At 53.6% G+C, this 18819-nt stretch overlaps 1 long non-coding RNA gene across 1 annotated transcript in view; it reads right to left on the reverse strand.

Moving 5' to 3' along the window:
* Nucleotides 1-4401: 4401 nt before the first annotated feature.
* LOC122419584 overlaps nt 4402-18819 on the reverse strand; it is a 29745-nt gene continuing 15327 nt past the window's right edge. The window contains exons 4-10 of the long non-coding RNA XR_006262928.1: nt 10073-10200; nt 8399-9320; nt 7965-8085; nt 7065-7278; nt 6277-6387; nt 5638-5787; nt 4402-4940 (exon numbers count right to left, since the gene is read on the reverse strand). This is a non-coding gene — a long non-coding RNA (uncharacterized LOC122419584). The remainder of the gene's footprint in view (nt 4941-5637; nt 5788-6276; nt 6388-7064; nt 7279-7964; nt 8086-8398; nt 9321-10072; nt 10201-18819) is intronic.

Consider the following 18819-nt stretch of genomic DNA (forward strand, 5'->3'; position numbering starts at 1 on the left):
GAAAAAATCAACAAAACGTGCAAAACCTTTATAAAGAAAATGTTAAAATGTTTTCTTTAAAACTGAAGGACTTAAGCTAATGGAAAGAATTTTTGGTTTTGGGGTTTTTTTTTAAATTTTTGGCCGTATCATACAGCATGCATGATCTTAGTTCCCCAACCAGGGATCTAATCCACACTCCCTCCAATATAAGTACCAGAGTCATAACCACTGCCCCACCACGGAAGTCCCAGACATCCCCTGTTCTTGAATAAAATGAGTCAACATAAAGATTTAAGCCCTCTCAGTGAAGTTATAATATAAATTTAATGGTATCTCAATAAAATGCCAACAAGGCTGTTTACAGAGCTAGACAAGTTGAAGTTTGTATAGGAAAAAAAAAAAAAACATATACAAATAGAGCCAGGAAAACATTTGAGAGGGATAAAGAAAGCTATAAGGCAGCACTCTCTACCAGATCTTAACACCTGCTGTAAAGCTGCTGTAACTGGGAACTGGAGCAACAGTAGATGAACAGACTTGGGGAATGGAATAGAAAGTCCGGAAGTAAGCATATGCATATACGAAAATTTAGTATGTGGTAAAGACAGCATCTCAACTCATAGGAGCAAAGATGGACTCTGTGTATATGTTATCTGTATGCACATATGTGTTTTTTTAATATTTTATTTTGAAATAATTATAGACTCACAAGAAGTTGCAAAGAAATGTCCAGGGAGGTCCCAAGTGGATAAGACTCTGACTGCCAATACAGGGGACATGGGTTCCACCCCTGGCCCAGGGAAATTCCACATGTTGCAGATTCCACATGCCTTGGGTCACCGTGGCCCCCAGGCCACAGCTACTGAGCCCACGCGCCTCGAGCCTGTGCTCTGCAACAAGAGAAGCCACATCACAGGTTAGAGAGTAGGCCCTGCTCGCCGCAACTAGAGAAAACCTGCACACAGTAACCGAGACCAAATGAATAAATTTGAGAAAAAAGGAAAACAGAAAAAGGCGTAAGTGGACATCTCACCAAAGAAGATACACAGATGGCAAATGAGCACAGGAAAAGATGTTCAATATAATGAATAAAGAGGAAAATAAAAACTAAAACCACACATATCAAAATGGCTAAAAATAAAGTCATAACACCAAATGCTGCCGATGCTACAGCAAAACTGGACTGCTGATGGGAATGTAAACAGCACAGCCATGCTGGAAGTCCAGTGGCTTCTTTTAAAAGACGCACTTTTTACAGACAGTGCTGGGACAACTCAGAAGCCATTTGGAAAAAGATGAGTTAGAGCCACGCCTCACACCACACCCAACAGTAGACTCCAACCAGCCCAGTGCCGAAGCAACCAGGAGTGAACGCCTTTAACTCTGACACAGGGAAGGAATCTCTAACTGTGGCTCAATAGCCAGAGGCAGTAAGAGAAAAGGATTACAAACCTGACTAAACAAAAGCTAAAATTCTGCACAGAAAAAGACACCGCAAGCAGAGTCAAAAGATAACTAACTGACAAAGTAAGAAAAAGTATTTATAATACCATCCCATAGACTATACAGTCCATAGATTTCTCTAGGCCAGAATACTGGAGTGGGTAGCCTTTCCCTTCTCCAGGGGTTTTTCCCAACCCAGGGATCAGAACCCAGGTCTCCCGCATTGCAGGCGGATTCTTTACCAGCTGAGCCACCGAGGAAGTCCAGATAAAAGGGTAAAATTCTGGCTTCCCTGGTGGTTCAGTGTTAGAGACTCCACCTGCCAATGCAGGAGACATGGGTTTGATCCCTGGGTTGGGAAGATCCACTGGAGGAGGAAATGGCAACTCACGCAGTGTTCCTGCCTGGAGAATCCAATGGATGGAGGAGATTGGTGGGCTACAGTCCATAGGGTCGCAAAACAGTCAGACACGACTTAGTGACTAAACGACAACATTAAAAGTTCTTAAATACTGACGGCAGAAGGAAGAACAAAAACCCACTAGAAACAAATGGAGAAAAAACATGAACAGAAAATGCCCGCAGAAAATGTAGAAGTGGCCCTTAAACATATGAAATAGTGTTCAACCTCACACACAACTGAAGAATGCAAATTAAAGGCACAGTAAGGTATTCAGCCTCAAAAATGAATAAAATCCTAACACAGGCTTCAGCTCGCCCGAACCCTGAGGGTACCATACTCAGCGAACTAAGCCAGTCACCAGAGGAGAGATCTGGGTGATTGCACTCACAGGAGGGCCCTGGAGCGTCAGTCAGGGGCCGGGGAGGAGGGGTGAGAGGTCAGTGTTGGACGGGGACAGGGCTTCTATTCGGGGAGACGGAGAGTCCTGGAGGCGACGGCGGGGCTGGGTGCACAACAGTGCCAGCATACTCAGCGCCGCAGAGCTGCCCACAGAAAAGTGGGCAAGGGGCTTCCCTGGCAGCCCAGTGGTAAGGAATCCGCCTGCCAGTGCAGGGGACACAGGTTCCATCCCTGGTCCGGGAAGATCCCACATGCTGAGGGGCAACGAAGCCCGTGTGCCACGACCGCTGAACCGGCGCGCAGAGCCCGGGCTCCCAGACAGAGGAGCCGCTGCAGTTAGAGGCCCGCCGTGCAACCAGGGAAGGGCCCCTGCAGCACCCAAGACCCAGCGCCGCCAAACACCCGGAAACAAAAACGCCCAAAGTTTCCTTTTTTTCAAAGGTTACAATTGCAGGTGTTATCCGACCACACCCACACCAAAAAAAACCCACAAAAAACCCTACACTCAGATACAGTTTCATACTGATGAAACCAGAAGGAGTGGCAACTCATCCTGGCGGTGAGGCTGTGGGGAAGGCGGCGCCCTGACACTTGCCGGGAGGATGCAGACGAACAAACACCTGGGAACCGGGCAGCGTCTTAGAAACCACACACCTTCTTGCCTTGAAACCCAGACGGCCGAGGATGCACCCTGAAGATACCACGGCAAAGGTTGTTCGCTGCAGCCTCCTCCGTAGTTGCAAAATGTCAGAAGCAACCTAAATACCCACATCCTTTCCTCTCTCCCCCACCCTCAAAATTCTAGCTTACATTTGCATACTTAATTAAATCCATTCTGTGCTCTATTGTTGGAGGATGTGGATGATCGAAGGATTTAGGGCAGGGGCGTAGCGTGTGTGTGACACGCAGAGACTGTGTGTTTGCATAGATTTGCCTAGTGCAGAATCATCAGTAGTGAGTTTCAACATTTAAAAATCAGACCCAATATTTTAGAGTGTTAAAGTGACTTTCTGCCTCAAAGTATGGTTCCTGTTTGGTTGTCAGCGGGGAGAGAACTGGACCAGAAGAAACACAGAATAAAAGCAGCCTTTTTAGTTGCAGTGGTTCAGCACACAGACCCCAGGGCCTGGGGTTTTTATCGGGAGCTGCTCATGCCAGCAGCCTCTATCTATCAGAGGTTCAGCATAAACCATATTGTTTGCACAAACACTTTAGTCACAGCAAGTTCCAGAGGTGGCGGGAACTCTCCGGAAACCCACGTCCCCAGAGGTCAGCCACAGGTCACCCTTGCAAGCAGAACTTTTAAGGACAACAGTCTCAGCCCCCCTCTGCGAGCCCTCTTCTGCACAGACAGGGGCTGAGAAGTTTCCAGAACTAATAAAAGGTAGAGTCTCAGGTCCGTGACTCATAAGTTCCAGGCAGAATTTAAAAATCAATTACATACCTAATTATACCACAGTGTAACTGCAGAACTTCACGATAAAAAAAATATATTAAAAGCAAAGAGAGAAAAGCATATGTCCTAGTTTGCTAGGGCTGCCGTAAAGAAATATCACAAACTAGGTGGCTTAAAAAATTATTTTTAAGAAATTTATTTTCTCATAGTCCCAGAGGCTGGAAGTCCCAGACCAAAGTGTCTCAGATACGGGGACTTCCCTGGCAGTCCAGTGGTTAAGACTCTGCGCTTCCACTGCAGGGGGTGTGGGTTCTATCCTTGGTCAGGAAACTGAGACCCCCAAATACTGGATTTACACAAAAATGCATAATACAGACAGGCTCTTCCCCACTTCACCCACAAGTTTTGATAAGCAGTTACTGTTCAGACCTATTTTCTCATTTCCCTATGAATACCTCTTTGAAGCTGGATTATTTAGAAGTATTTTTTTTTCATTCTGAAACTCTGGGATTTGCTAATACCGTTTGCTACTGATTTCTAAGTTGACTACTCTTTCAGCAGAGAATGCGTCCTGCAGGACCCACAGGTTGGTATTTCTGAAATGTGGCCAGTTTTTGTAAATCTTCCATCCTCCAGGAGGATGACCTCTAATTAGTGCTATTGTCCACGTGCATTCTTGCAATTATGGAACCGTGTTTCTACACCTCTCCTACCTTTATTCATTTTTATAATTATCAGCTCGGGTGACTACTGAGCATTTGAAATACCACCAACAGGGTCTGAGAAACCGAATTTTGAATTTTATTTCACGTCAGTTTGTTCACATGTAAACGGTACATGTGGATCCGGGCCACCACACCGGCAGCACAGGCAGAAAGTTGGCTTGTTTCACAAACGGCACCAGGACACCACCTTTCCACGGGAGGAGGGTTCGGTTCAGCGCCTGCCTTCCACCACAGGCACCAAGCTGCAGGGGGATGAAAATCGCCTTGTAGGCTCTTAAGTTTGTTGAAATATGAAAAACCAAACTATTGGGTTGCCCCAAAAGTTCATTCAGGTTTTCTGTAAGCCTCTTACAGGACACAGACTATGCTCATGATACTGGTGAAGCGCAAGACTTCTCAAATAAGGCACAGAACAGACAGACAGTAAGGAACGTATCGATAAGCTGTCCAGCTTGAACGTGAAATTCTGAGTGCCAAAAGTTTCCCGCAAACAGAGAGAAAAGCAAAGAGACTTGGATAAAAGTGTTGCTGTGCATGTGACTAGTGAATTGTCAGAATCCAGAAGATGAAAACAACTCCGACAAAAAGCGATCTGGAAGGGAAAAAGACATGTAACTGGAGAGTGGGCCGAGCATACGGTCCAGGGGCCCCTAGGGTCTCCGGCACCTTTCACTGCTGCCCGTGGCCTCCTGCTTGGGCGCGGACACCCGCTTCACCAGAGCCCCGCCTTGGCCGTCACCCCAGGGGCGTGGCCGGCCTGCCCCTGCTGCCACTCGCCGGGCACTGACGTCCTCTGCCTGATTTTGGGCAAATTCAGGCCAATCCATTCTCCCTCCCAGCGGCACTGATTAAACACTTGTATCAGAACATCCACGTGCCATGAAAAATCACAGCCATGGGTTGACCCTCGGGCTCTGTGGGCAGCAGGATGGCTGAAGACCCAGCTGCCCACCTGCTGTCCGAGACCCCAAGCCCTAGGTGGCCCCTGGCCCCAGGTCCCACGGCAGGCCAGGCAGTGGAGACGGGTGAGTAGGGCCAATTGTGACCCTACTCACGGGCCGCGTCCACCCAGGCCCACGTGGAGGTGAGGGGCTGGCCCTGCAGGTGAGCGGGACCTTCCCGCATCTCCATCTCACAGGATCCCTCGGCCTTGGGTAGGACCCGGCACAGGGCCTGGGCCAGCTTGGGTTTCTGCAGCCCCACCGTGGGCCTCAAGCGAGCTGCGGGCCTCGGCCCTGCGGAGAGTGGACCAGAGCAGCCTTCTCCTGACCTCACTTGATTTCAGTTACCTTCTCTCCAAACACAGCCACATTGGAGGTTAAGCTTCAAACAGGAACTTGGCAGGGAAGGAAAGCGAGTTCAGTCCAGCAGCCTGTCCCCCAGCGCCTCTGGATGGTGCCAGCTGGGCCCAGAGGTGGCACTTGGCCGCCCAGCAGCCCCTGGTGGGGGAGCAGGACAGGGCACACCCACGCAGTGAGGGGCAGCTCACACCCCGAGCGAGCCCGACGCACAGTCTGCAGCTGCCCGACCCTCCCCGAGATCAGCCAGGAGGGCAGGCAGGAGCAGCGCGGGGTGGGGGGTGCCCTGCAGGGGGCACAGGCGGCCGGTACAGCAGGCTCCAGGTCCACGTGGGCTGGGGGGGTGGACAGCAGCGGCCACACGGGAGTTTCCTGCCCTGGCTGGAGCCCATGCCCCACCCCCAGCCCTCAGCCCTGCCCACGCCCTCCCGCACCCCGAGACCTGGACAGACAGTTCACTCGGTGCTTTGAACTGAACAGTACTCTGAGCTACTGTCTTTCATTTACGGGCAAATTCACATTATCTATACAGGAGCACACGAGACGCCCAGGAAGAGCGGGGTGCTGGCTGTGGGAAGGCACGACTTCTCGCGCTTGCATCTCTGGAGTCCGTCCGTCTTTCCCGCTGACCTTCATTCCCAACCCGCAGCTCCCAGCCTAAAAGTCCCAGAAGATCGCCAGCCACTTGCGGTTTGACGGCCCACTAATCTGCTCCTGTTCATGATAAACTGGGCTTCGTAACTTTTATATGCAGATCAATAAAAAGCCTTTGTTATCTCATTTAAATCAGTGAACAAGGAACCGGGATGCGTACCTTCCCCATTCCCTCCTCCCATCCCCCCCCACCCCACCCCCGCAAACCCCTGGAGCCAGGAGGCAGCGCGAGGGGCCTGGATGGCTGCCCCCAGAGCACCAGGCAGGGGTAACCCAGGACTGGCTGTGTAGCCTGCCCCCAGCCACCCTGGCAATGAGCGGCAGCCCTGCTGGGCCCGGGGCCTGGGGACTGGCCAGTCCAGCGGTCCAGGGGACTCTGCCTCCTGGTCCCCCAGCAACGTGCCATGTTGGACCACCCTCATCTAGGATGTGGTCCGAACAGCGACCTTAGCGGCCCCAATCTAACCCCTGAGCTTGACCGCAAAATGCCCCCTCACTCTCAGATACAGAGCACCAGAGGGGGTCCACGGGTAACCGGCCCCTGAGAGAGGAGGAGGTGGGGGCAGAGGGACTCTCCAGTGAGGTGAGGACATGGAGAGGCCAATGGAGCGCCACCCTCAGCCCCTCTATTCCCCACACCCACCTCCCACTGTCTCTCCGCCCCCCACCCTTCCACCACGCCCACACTCCCACCCGACCTCTCCACCACGCCCGCCCCCCACCCCCCACCACTCCACAGCGGGACACCACGGAGAGGGGCTCACCCAGACACATGGGTCTCACCGTCCGGAGGCGGGACGTTCAAGGTCACGGTGCGGGCAGGTCTCTGTCTCTAAAAGGGCACCAGTCGCACCCTACGACCTCATCTAACACTTTTTAATACTTTTTATTTATTCGGCTGCATCAGGTCTTAGTTTCGGCACTCTCGATCTCTTTCTTTCATTCATAGTTGTGGCACGTAGGCTCTAGGTCCCTGACCTGGAATCAAACCCTGGCCCTTGCACTGGGAGCATGCAGTCTTAGCCATTAGACCACCAGCCAAGTCCCAACCTCGTCTAACTCAGCCCCGAGTCACCTCTCAGAAGCCCTACCTCCTACCACCACCACACTGGGGCTCAGGGCAACATCCAAACCTGGGGCACCAGGCTGAGGCATCACCCACTGCCTCCCCGTGAGAGCCGGCTCCACACGGCAGACACAGGTCCCATTGCCCCTACAGAGACGCCCCTCCGGAAAGGACAAGGGGAGGCGCCAGCTCTGCTGAAGCCCCCCAGACCTCTCACCGCACCCCGAGCAGCATCCCTGGGTGCCTGGGCTCGTGGGCACAGCCTGAAAGACCAGCCGCGCCGACCTGCACGCCCACCTCCCACCCGACTTCTCCGCCCTGCATGGAGCCGGGGGATCGCCAGGGGCCACAGGTGTGAACCTGCAGGCAGGCCGGTGGGGTGGCCCGGCCGAGGGGCAGGAAGCACTAACCAGGGCAGCCGTCGCTGGGGGCCCTGGGCGGCGCTCCCCTCCCCGGGAGCACCTCATCCTCACGGCTGCCCCAGGATCACGCCCCCAGTGTCCAGTACCCGGGGAGATCCCACTCTCCACACTCCCTGTGAGAGGCTGGGACAAGCCTGTCCACCATCAAAGAACAGGCAAGACCACCGTTCACTCACCTGCCTCTGAACAGAGAGGGGGATGATGAACAGAAGTCTTCAGGGTCCAGCGCCTTCTGCACCTTCCCTCCCCTCCTCCCCCGACGAGCTTCATGGTGTCACATGCCTCCCTGGGGCCAGGCTGGGGGGACAGCGAATCAAAGAGCTCCTTCTTGGAGCCCTGGGTGGGGGTGGTCTATACTCCCCAGTCCCCAGACCCAGGGCTGCACCTGAGCTCATGCTGATGAGTGGCTTTGGGTGGGGGGGCTCGACACCAGACAAATCAGGCGTGAAGGGGAGGGAGGGGGCTGGAGCCTGACTCAGCCGCGTGGCCCAGATCCGGCCGTCAGGACATGTGATAATTGCTTTGGTGGGCTTCCGAACGGGATGCAGGGCTGGGCTGGGAGGGGGCCGTCCCGAACCATGAGGAGCCAGTCTGGCAGCTCAGAGCTCACCCAGGCGTCTCCTTGTTTGGCTGGTCCCGGTCTGCGTCCTTTATAAAACCGTCACCGTGAGCAGACAGCCTTCCCGGCTCTGTGAGTCGGGCGAGTGACGCAGGGACCCTGCGGAGCCTGGGAACGTGGGTGTGGCCGGGGGGGTCAGAGGCCGCTCACGGCGAGGTGCTGGTGGGGACACCCCTTCGCCATGAGGCTGTGCCACCTGCAGGGGTCCACGCAGGACCACCTCGGTGTGCGGGCAGGGCAGGGGGGCGGGGCGGGACATGGGGCAGCTGGGGTCCCCGGGGGAGCGTCCCATCCCAGCAGGGAGGCAGCGTGGCGAGGCCTGGCCGTTGGGGGACAAAGCTCAGGAGGGATATTTGAGGAAGGAGCTCGAGTCCCAGCCGCCGTCTGACTGCTGTCCCGGACAGCGTCTGGAAAGGTTTGCCACCTTTCCAGAAGCACAAGCGTCAAACCTCCAGCCGCTGTTGGCAGCTGAAGGAAAGCCGGGCACAGCGCGGGTGAATCTTCTCCAGAGCGCGGCGTTGCCCCCCCTCCCGGGGACCGGGGACCATTCCATGCGGAAAACAGGGGCCTGGCGGCTCAGGCTGGAAAGTGGTCGGGTGCCCTTCCTGGCCCGAGGACCCCAGGGCCTCCTGAGCCGGTCGGTTTCCATCTCGCCTCTTTCTACGCTTGCGTGAGCACGTGCTACGCAGACCGGCGTCAGAGAGGCCCGGAGAGCGCCGGGCGAGTGTGAGCTCGGACTGCACTCCGAGGGCTCCAGCTCGCGGTTCACAGGCGGCGCTTTTTCCTTCCGAGAGGTTCATAAAGGAACGGCACTCCTCGTGATCCCTGCCAGTCCACAAGACCTGCTTCAAAATAACACCAACACCCCGGTCCACAGGGTCCAGACAGCTCGCCCTTAGATGAGCGGAGTCTCCTGAAAGGAGCAAAGCAGGAAAAAAGCCACATGAGTGATCTCGGCAGACACAGCAAAGGTCTGCACAAAGTTCAACACCTATTAATCTCTAAAAACCCCTGGAAGGCTTCGAATGCAAGAGAATGTTTTTACTTGATAAACTCGATCTTCAAAAACCCCTCGGGAGACAGCAGATTTAAAGGACAAATCTAAGAGTCCTCAAGATCAGAGGTAAATCAAGAATGTCGCCCGCCCCCACTCTGTTGAACATAATTTTGAAAGACCCGGGAAACGTGCGGGACAGAAAAAATGAAGTCAGAGAAGGGAGGGTTGGAGAAGACCCTCGTGACGCGTGGATAACGTGACCGTCTCCGTAGAACTAACAGGCCACCAGATAAACCTCCAGAAATCGTGGTAAGACTCCACACTGCCGTAACACGCGGGAGGTGAGCCACGGCTCACGGCGCAAACAGCAGCCAAGCCGGGAATTAAGCCGCGCCCAGCGGACTGCGCGTGCGCATCTTAGGGCTCCGAGGAAGGGGCTGATGCTGACCGAAGCGAGAAACAGCCGCGGTCAGCTCGGCTTGGCCGACTGTCCCCAGGTGAGTGTCCAGACCAGTGTCCTGCAGATCCGAGCCCCAGCTCCTCCTGAATCTGCCCGCGGAGACTGAAGGCCCAGGAATGGGGACGCAGACCGGAAAAGAGCAGGAAGACAGCGCCCGCTCCCCCAGAACGTAGATGACCCCACGGCCGCGGTCACCAGGGTGACTTACCAACAGGCCGGCTCTGTGGACGAAGGAGCAAGGTCGCCCTGAACAGGCCTGGGGACACGTGGGCTCCAGGGGGCACCGGTGACCCACGCCCGGCCAGGGAGACACGGTGCTGGGAACGCGGCTCATCCCTGGGGAGAGAAGGCTGGTCTTTATAAAAAGCTGGCTCCAGATGGGCCGCAGGCGGGGCCACGAGGGCAAGTGTGAGAGAACCGTGGGGACGGCCGCTTGGCGGACGACTGCCCACGGGCACCCCAGGGGAGCACCAGGGTGTGCCGGGCAACTGAGCCACACACTTGGAGACCGCGGGGCTGCGGCTCCCGCCCCCCAGGCTGGAACACAGAAAGCTGGCGCTGCCCAGGGTGGGCCAGGACGCGGGGAGGCGGTCACCTGCATCACTACTGCAGAAAGCCTGCCTCGCAGGGGCAGACAGGAGGTCCTCGCCCCGAGACTCATCAAAGGCAGGGCGCTGCAGGACGCCACCCTGGTAAGTGGAGTCTGGGGCCCCAGCTGCAGCAGAGGGCCGCAGAGATGGCCCCAACCGCCCCAGCCTCGGGCAAGGGTCCCGACCCAGTCAGAGCCCCGGTGCTCTGTCACACACGCTCAGAGCGGGAGCTCTGGGCAGGGGCTGAGGACCACCGGTTACCAGCCCTCCATGTCATCACCCGAGGCCCACAGTGCAGGAGACCCCGCCACTGTGGCCTGGAGTCTGCAGGGGCCTCCGGGGCCTCGCCAGCCTGTCTGAGGGGCAGCCCTTCCCTCTTCTGCCAGACCCTCACCCACCCCCTCCGCCCCCAGACCTCACTGCCCTGTGCAGTGGACCTCACTGGTAACTCACTCTGAGACCAGCTGGGCGCGACACAGGAGCCCTGACCGGTCAGCAGCGGCCCCTCTGCGGGACTCGGCATGGTGGCGGAGGGGCGGGGGGGCGCTGGTCAGGGCCCAGGCAGGAGGGGATCGCCCCACTGCCAGCCCCACCCCCCGCGCCCCGCCCTGGAGACCCCACGTCCCCTACAGCTACCAGCAGCCCCAGCTTCAAACAGGTTCTTTGAAGGGGAGGAGAAACAATCTCCTTCATATAAATGTTTAATTGGGAATTAATATTTATGAGGCTCTTGAATGACGGGCCGCAGGTTTAATAAATATTAACAAGGATGCGTCTCCCCCGCCCCAGGAGCCGCGTTAATACCTGTTGTGCAGCGTCCATTATTCACCCAGAACCTCAGTTCCAGCCCCAGGAAGCAGGGCGGATCTGCCCCCCACCTCCGGGGGCTCGTGGGGAGGGGAACCTCCTCCTGGAGGGGGAGGGGGCCGTGGCGCGACCTCCGCGGCTGCTGAGTCCATGAGATGGGCACCTCTCCTCGGGCGGTACGAGCTCCGACCGCACGGGCCCCTCTCGTCCCCACCGGGGCTGCGGCCAAAGGTGCCGCCTCCCCCAGGAAGCCCCACGCCCCTGGGGCAGAGCCCGCCTCCTTCCTCCTCCGCTGAACGATCTGATCTCGGGGCAACGGAGAGGGCCGCGTTTTCCTATTGGAAGCCGGGTGGTCCTGCAGACCGCGCCCACCGCCCGCCTGTCTCCTGAGCCAGGGCCGTGGGTGGAGCTCGGGCCCCCTCGCGTGGCCAGTGCCGGCAAGACTCCAGCGGGGAAGCGACGGGAATGGGGGCCCTGGGTTGGGGGGCAGCCGGGCACCCACGAGCGCCGACCCCACCAGCGGCCGGAGCCTCCCACTCCCGCGACCCAGCGCTGACCGCGTGATCTGCGTCGGCCGCCCGGGCTTCCTCCCGCGACCCTGGTCTGGCGGCCCGGGGACTGCCCACAGAGATGGGGAGAGGAGCCCAGAACCTCTGCCCGCGACCCCTACGTGCTCACGGAGGCAGCCCTGCCCCACCTTGGGGGCCTGGCAGCCTGGCCTCCCTCCTCCCCCCAGAAACACCTCTGGGGTCACCTCTGCGCTGAGGGGCCCACTTCCATCCTTGGGGTGCCAGTCTCTCCTCAGTGGCTCTCACCAAGGCTGGGTCCCTGTGGCCTGGTCCTTCTGCCCGCCCCCTCTGCACCCCCAGGGCGGATGGCTGGTGGATTTCAGGGGAGGGCAGGGGGAGCCCCAGCACCCCACCAGTCCTGGCTCCAGCCGCCCCCTCAGTCCATCTGCCCCACCTGCGAGGAGGAGGAGGAGGAGGGAAACGTCCTTCCTGAGGTTTCGGGGAGAGGGGGCACAGACCCCGCAAGCCCCTCTCACAGCTCTCCCCAAGGTCAGCACCATCCCTGGGCCCCGCTCACCCCCCCTCCCTGAGCCTGGCATCCACCGCCCTCTCTCCCCTGGATGCCCACCCCACACCTGCCCCTCCTGCTCTCCTTAAATGCCCGTGTGTCCCAGCACCACCCTGCTTAGAGACCATCTCTGGCTCTCTGGAGAGAGACCAGGGCCCGCCCCACCAAGCCCTGCCCACCCCCGCAGCTCCTCCAGGCAAGCGCATCCCTCGCCTCAGAGCACCCCGACTTTCTGTTCCCCGTCTGGAACAGCTTCCCTCCCCCTCACTTGTGTCTCAGCTGCTTGGGTTTCGGTCTGACTCGTTTCCTCCAGCGAGACTCCCCTGAGGTCCCAGGTGGGACCGGAGATCCCTCTCCTCCCATCATGTTCACTGGCTGAGTCCAGTGAGACCTGGAGACTTGGCTGAAGGGAGCCGCGGGCAGGCGAGCAAGGTCATGCCCCAGGTCCGCAGGCCCCCAGGCTGTACAAACAGGGGTCCCGCGGCCAACACGGCAGGTGTGCACCAAGGTCACGGCTCTGGGGAGACAGAGAAGACCCCCTTAAAACAGCTGTGCTGCTCACGACACATTGCACTCAGCCTGGTCTTTTATTTACAAATGCAAACATAGAACTGAGAACCCAGATAACAGGGAAAGCAACACAGCGCAGGCTTCCCTGGTGACTCAGTGGTAAAGAACCCACGCCAATGTAGGGGATGCAGGAGACGTGGGTTCAGTCCCTGGGTGGGGAAGATCCCCGGGGAGAGGAGATGGCAGCCCACTCCAGGATTCTTGCCTGGAGAATCCCATGGACAGAGGAGCCTGGCGGGCTACAGTCCACGGGGTCGCAAAGGGTCAGACATGACTGAGCGACTGAGCTCGAACAAAGTGCAAGGGAAGCACTGAAATTATAAACAGATCAACTCACGAGGAGACAGTTAACACAGGAAACAGGAGGAAAATTCAAAGAGATGGTGAGATTCCAGAGGACAACACGGGCCACCAGGGAAGAGCATCAGAGTTCCTGGCGTGAAGTTCGTGGGTGAAGTTCACGGAAAGGCCAGCAGCTCAGACCAGGCTGAACACTCAGGGAGGAGCCCAGGAAATGTGGTCACGAAATTCTATCTGGACCTGAGGCAAAACAAGACGGGGCATCCGCTGTTTGTTACAGCCACTAGCTTTCCCCCCTTGCCCAACTCCAACCCTGTGGTCTGAAAAAGGTCAGCATTTCATTTTCCCAGTCTCCCTTGGAGCAAGTGTTGTCATACCATGCATAGCTGGGAATCTGCTGAGGGGTTTCTGGGCAGGAACTTTCTCTCATACAAAAGAAAGGCTCATATGGAAAGTCATGCCAACCTGGCATCCCCTCCTTCCTGCCTTTAAACACAGTGTTTCTGAACCTGATGGCTGGAGCTCTGGCAGCCAAATTGTCACAGAGAGGCAACAAATCTACATGCTGAAGATGGCAGAACAGACGGAGAATGCAAAAGCCTAGGAACTTGCAGACATTCTAGAGCCACTGAACCCACCCCAGGACCTCCGTCCTTCCGCTTCTTGATAAATAAGTGGTAAATGTTCACAAGGCACTATAGTATACGTCCACGTGGTTTAAAACACTTACACACTTGGGGCTTATCACTTGCAGCTGAATAAACCTTTCTAGGAAAGGATAAGAGAAGTAAGAGAAGATCCAGAAACTGTTTAATAGATGCCCTAGGCAGGTATAATGGGGAAGACGAAAGGAACAAATAGGGAGAAATATTTTTAAAGAAAATAGTCCTTGTAGGATGACTCTAGCACATACAGCATGGTGGCTCCAGTTAACTGTGCTGAACCCCGGTTACGTGAGATTTCACATGCCGTCGTCATAACTAAGTGAGGAGATGATGTTAGCTAGCTTGACCGCAATGATCATGTCACTGTGTGTATGTCTATCAAACCATCATGTCTTACATCTTAAATGCTCAGTATATGCGATTTCTATTTTTAAAACAAAATAAATTTTTAAATAAAACATTTTGTAAACTTTTTTAGGTAAAGAAAATTTTCCTGGTCTTAACCAAGACTTGGTCCATTGACTGTCTGGTAGCAGTGGTCAGCTAACCACCAGGCAGGAATAACTTTTTTTAATTTAAAAAGTTTTTATTTTATATTGGAGTACAGTTGTTTAACAATGTTATGTTTGCCATTTGACGTGTACAGCAAAGTGATTCAGTTATATGTATGCATATATTCACTCTTTTTCAGATCCGTTTCCTGTTTAGGTTATTACAGAGTACTGAGCAGGGCTCCCTGCTCTCTACAGTAGGTTCTTGCTGGTTTTCTATTTTAAATACATCACTGCGTATAGTCCCAGCCTCCCAGTCTATCCGTCCCCTGCACGCTCTTCCTCCCGGTAACCATAAATTCATCCTCTAAGTCTGCGATTCCACATATAAGCGATATCATATGATAATTCTCTTTGACTTATGGAATAATTTTTTCTTTAAAGGACACACACACCCAGTACACGCAGATGAAAATTCTGAACTCCAGGGATGGAAAAGAAAAGCTGTCGCTGTGAATAAACAGATCGCCTGGTGAGCAGTGCACATCGGAAGGGCAGACGGCTCCTTTGCAACCCAAGCGACCAGGAGACAATGAAGAACCGTCCCCAAAGGAAACATCTATGGAAGGAAAACATTTGTTTCCTCAATGCCCAGGCCAACTGTGATTCAAGTGTAAGGGGAAATCATGTTGTCGGATATGGAAAGACTAGTAAACTGCTCAGAGCCTCGACGGAAGAACAAAAGCACCATACCAACAGTGGCAAGATGAAAGAGAAAATTCAAGAAACAGGGAAAAATTAAAACATAGGAATGATGATGAACAAAGAAACCATAAAACGCAGAATTATTCTTGATAATTATCAGCAATGCAGTCATAACGTTTAACGTGATTGTTAAGAAAAGATTCCCAAAATAGTAGATAATTAAGATAAAAGGCATTAATAACAGCTGGAAACTAAAATTCTGGAAGACAGTCAGCCAAAGGAAAGAGATGAGGATGAGAAAAGAAAGGACTAAATGGGTGTCACATGTCATGTCCTATTCAAGGGAGGAAATAGACGTGATTAAAATGTAATGTGAGTGGAAAACACACTTCAATGTTTTTATTTTAAAATTTTAAAGACATCTCTGGTCCAACGGCTATGACTGTGCACCCGCTGCCGGGGGCCCAGGTTCAATCACTGGTGGAGGAGCTGAGATTCCACCTGCCACGCAGGGTGGTCAGAAAAAAAAAAGGTTGACACTAATAAAATACAAATAAAACGTAAAACTTCTAACAGGTCTGGTGTCGATTCCAACCCTACTGCCCACTGCCCTGTGACCTTGAGGACTGATCTCATTCCTCTGAGCCTGGGAGTAACAAACTCCACCTGAAGGACAGCATTACTACAAAGTTAGTGGAGGTGATGGAATTCCAGTTGAGCTACTTAAAATCCTAAAAAAGATGATGCTGCAAAAGTGCTGCACTCAATATGCCAGCATATTTGGAAAACTCGGAAGTGGCCATAGGACTGGAAAAATTCAGTTATCATTCCAATCCCAAAGAAGGGCAATGCCAAAGAATGTACAAACTACTGCACAATTGCACTCATTCCACATGCTAGTAAGGTTATGCTCAAAATCCTTCAAGCTAGGCTTCCACAGTACATGAACCGAGAACTTCTAGATATACAAACTGGGTTTAGAAAAGGCAGAGGAACCACCAACCAAATTGCCAACATTCGTTGGATCATAGAGAAAAGCAAGGGAGTTTCAGAAAAACACCTACTTATGCTTCATTGACTACACTAAAGCCTTTGACTGTGTGGATTACAACAAACTGGAAAATTCTTAAAGAGATGAGAATACCAGACTTACCTGTCTCCTGAGAAACCTATCTGAGGATCAAGAAGCAATAGTTAGAACCAGACATGGAAAAACCAACTGGTTTGAAATTTGGAAAGGAGTGAGGCAAGGCTGCATATTGTCAACCTGCTTATTTAACTTATATGCAGACTATGTCATGTGACATGCCAAGCTGGATGAACCATAAGCTGGAATCAAGATTGCTGAGAGAAATATCAACAACCTAGATATGCAGACGGTGACTGCAGCCATGAAATTAAAAGACATTTGCTCCTTGGAAGAAAAGCTATGACAAACCTAGTCAACTTATTAGAAAGCAGAGACATTAATTTGCTGACAGATGTCCATATAGTCAAAGCAATGGTTTTTCCAGTAGTCATGTATGGATGCGAGAATTGGACCATAAAGAAGGCTGAGCACCGAAGAATTGATGCTTTCGAACTGTGATGTTGGAGAAGACTCTTGAGAGTCTCCTGGGTTGCAAGGAGATCAAACTAGTCAATCCTAAAGGAAAGCAAGGCTGAATGTTCATTGGAAGGACTAATGCTGAAGCTGAAGCTCCAATACTCTGGCCACCTGATGTGAAGAGCCAACTCATTGGAAAAGATCCTAGTGCTAGGAAATATTGAAGGCAGAAGGAGAAGGAGGCAGCAGAGGATGAGATGGTTGGATGGCATCACCGACTCAGTGAACATGAGTGTGAGCAAACTGCAGGAGATGGTGAAGGACAGGGAGGGCTGGCCTGCTGCGGTCCATGGGGTCACAAAGAGTCAGACACAGCTGAGCAACTGAACAGCAACCACTCTAATGGCAGAAAGCAAAGAGGAACTGAAGAGCCTCTTGATAAAGGTGAAAGAGGAGAGAGAAAAAGCTGATTTGAAACTCAACGTTCAAAAATCTAAGATCATGGCATCTAGCCCCATCACCTCATGGCAAATAGAAGGGGAAAGAGTGGAAGCAGTGACAGATTTTCTTTTCTTGGGCTCCAAAATCACTGCAGATGGTGCCTGCAGCCATGACATTAAAAGGCGCTTGCTCCTTGGAAGATAAGCCATTACAAACCTAGACAGTATATTGAAAAGCAGAGACATCACTTTGCCAGCAAAAGTCCATCTAGTCAAAGCTATGGCTTTTCCAGTAGTCATGTATAGATGTGAGAGTTGGACCACAAAGAAGGCTGAGCCTGAAGAAATGATGCTTTTGAATTGTGTTGCTGAAGAAAACTCTTGAGAGTCCCTTGGACTGCAAGGAGATCAAACCAGTCAACTCTAAAGGAAATCAGCCCTGAATATTCATTGGAAGGACTGATGCTAAAGCTGAAGCTCCAATACTTTGGGCACATGATAAAAGAGCCGACTCCTTGGAAAAGACCCTGATGCTGGAAAAGACTGAGGGCAGGAGGAGAAGTGTGTGACAGGCTGAGATGGTTGGATGGAATCACTGACTCAGTGGACATGAATTTGAGCAAATCCTGGGAGATAGTGGAGGACAGAGGAGTCTGGCGTGCTGAAGTCCACGGGGTCACAAAGAGTTGGACGTGACTTAGCAGCTGAACAACGACATCCTGTATCTGTATATTATACATATGTAATATACATGGAGAGAGGGAGAGGGAGATTTATTATAAGGAACTGGCTTGTGCAGTTATGAAAGCTGACAAGCCCCCTGCTCTGCTGCGGGCAGTCTGGAGACTCAGGGAAGCCAACGGTGTATGTTTCAGCCTAAGTCAAAAGTCAAGAGACTGATGTCCTAGCTGGGAGACAGTCAGGTTAGAGGAATTCCCTCTTACTTGACCATTTCCGCTAAGCAGCCCTTCAACCGATCGGGTGAGGCCCACCCCCACTGGGGAGTTCAATCTGCTTTACTCAGTTCAGTGATTCAGATGTTAATCCCATCCAGAAATGCCCTCAGAGACACACTCAAAGTGCTGCTAGACCCAGTGGCTGTGGCCCCTCTGGCCCAGTGAAAGTGACAGTAAAATGAACCGTCACAGGCAGCCAGCCCTCCCTCCAGCCCCGGACCCGATCGGGCTCAGCACGTAGGTTCTGAGTTCCTGGCATCTCGAGCCTGTGCTCATGGCCCCTGATTGATGGGGAGATGAAGCTGCCCACCATGGCCACGGCTGATTTCTTTCTCCAGCGTGATGTCAGAGCCGCCAGTGGCAAATACGGCCCCGTCCGTGAGGCTCCCGAGCCCAGCCCACAGCAGGCCCTCCCAAGGACTACCGCTCGGCCACCCTGTAGTGGGGACACACCCGCTGAGCTTGCCAGCAGTGAGCACCGAAGTCATCAAATCAGAAGCCGCAGCTCACATGAGCTTGGGAGCTGACCCAAGAGGAGTCCCAGCCAATTCTTCATGAGCCCTCTCTCCACCAGCCAAGCAGCTCCCGGGAGGGCCCAGAGGACAGCAGGTCTGGGAGCGAGAGGACCTCCCCCCAGACCCAGCACAGGCACCACTCAGGACCTCACTGCCTCCTTGTCCTCAGATCTATTTATACTGGGAAAAGAAGCTGGGATGCTTGTTTTGTTTTCTAAAATCCTTAAGGAGCAAGAATCCCACACAGCTTGTAGGAAATTAAATTTAGAAATGAGATGCTAGGCTTGGCAGAG

Source organism: Cervus canadensis, chromosome 17 (assembly GCF_019320065.1).
Source record: "Cervus canadensis isolate Bull #8, Minnesota chromosome 17, ASM1932006v1, whole genome shotgun sequence".
NCBI lineage: Eukaryota > Metazoa > Chordata > Mammalia > Artiodactyla > Cervidae > Cervus > Cervus canadensis.